The sequence below is a fragment of the Primulina tabacum genome, chromosome 6 (assembly GCF_025594145.1).
Source record: "Primulina tabacum isolate GXHZ01 chromosome 6, ASM2559414v2, whole genome shotgun sequence".
Lineage (NCBI taxonomy): Eukaryota > Viridiplantae > Streptophyta > Magnoliopsida > Lamiales > Gesneriaceae > Primulina > Primulina tabacum.
Window position 1 is genome coordinate 21,792,892 of NC_134555.1, and position 1,537 is coordinate 21,794,428.

Genomic DNA, 1,537 nt, shown 5'->3' on the forward strand with positions numbered 1-1,537 from the left:
CAAAAGTTCAATTTCTAATCAATTTATGATGAATTTAAACTATCTAGCTACCTCTTTCCGTTTCTCGGTGCGTTCAAACGTGAACCAAAACTCGATACCATCTTCTAAAATTTGAGCCCTAAATTTGGACCATTTTTCATGATTCTGCATTGCATTTGTCTTTCACATCTTTATTTCAGTATGTTAGTTTATGTTTTATGTTGAGTTTGATGGAATGATAATATATTTCTCTTGCAAATATCTAAATATTGAAAAATAGAAGCCACAATTTCGGGAGAAAAAATTACCAAAATACAATGCCAATAACAATTTTTCTATACAGAATGACATTATAAATCAAAAAAAAATGTCTCCGTAGGTATTCTATTTTTTTCACTCCGTATTTGAAGTAAATATTTTAGTACTATATTGTCGAAAATTATAAAAAAAATTACATAAGTATTTCTATTATAAGAATCAAGTTCATTCATGATTAATCAACATAATAATACAATTGCATTAATATATATAATTTTTTTTATTTCTTTCATATTTATACAAAAACTATGATATATAGGAAAAATATAGGCTCAAATAGTTGATGACGATGACATGTACGTACATGCAAAAATAATCATTTGAGTTTTTGTGAAATGTATTCCACCATTATTTTCTTATTTTCATAATCTCATTAACTATGGTCTATAATTTTAAGTAGGACATGACAAATTCAAACTCCATCTCTTACATCATCAAAAGGCGACAAATGCAAACGCGTAACGAACGTGAAAGAATACATTCTATGACCAAACAACGACGACAATCTTACCTTGCTCAACGTCGATCAAATTACCAAATTAGAAGAATGAATTCTACTTCCTCAAATTCTACTTCACACCAGCATTGTATAATATGTAGTTCAAAAAAATTTACATGATCTATAAATCATACTTTTATTGTGTGCCAGATGCACAACACACTGACTATATGCATATATTGTTCAACAGATCAACAAAAAAAGTGGAGGTTGGCCCAGCGTAACAGACGACGATCCATGAACGCGGAGGCAAGGAATATGGAATTGGCTCGCTGTCGTGGAAATTATCGAAGGATACAAGATGAGATATCAACAATTCCAGATGATTCTAATCTTGGTAATAATGATTTTGTCGCACAAACTACAATGATTCAAGAATTAACTCATAACATCGGTGAAAATCATAAGTATCTTCTACAATATTTGGAATTATATCAACAATGTAATGTTAAACATTACAAGGATATTTAGATCAATCATCTAAAGACCGACCAGATTTGATAACAAGACCGACCAGAATTGATTACAAGGATATTTAGATCAAAATTTGAAGAGTTTAAGAAAGACATTGTGGATAGGGGGTTTTGGGTAAGGTCCGCTCTTATTCGTACGTCGTTGAGTATAAAAAAAAGAGGGCTTCCTCATGTTCATATGTTGGTCATATTTGAAAATAATTACAAATTGAGTACTCCCGATCACTTTGACTCAATTATGCGTGCTGAAATACCTTCAAAAATAGAA

At 30.6% G+C, this 1,537-nt stretch overlaps 1 long non-coding RNA gene across 1 annotated transcript; it reads left to right on the plus strand.

The window, feature by feature from the left end:
• The first annotated feature begins 278 nt into the window (after window positions 1-278).
• LOC142548106 (uncharacterized) lies at window positions 279-1,249 on the plus strand. Its single transcript, XR_012820892.1, has 3 exons — window positions 279-358; window positions 698-884; window positions 987-1,249. It is a non-coding gene; the product is annotated as an uncharacterized LOC142548106 (long non-coding RNA).
• The last annotated feature ends 288 nt before the right edge of the window (window positions 1,250-1,537 follow it).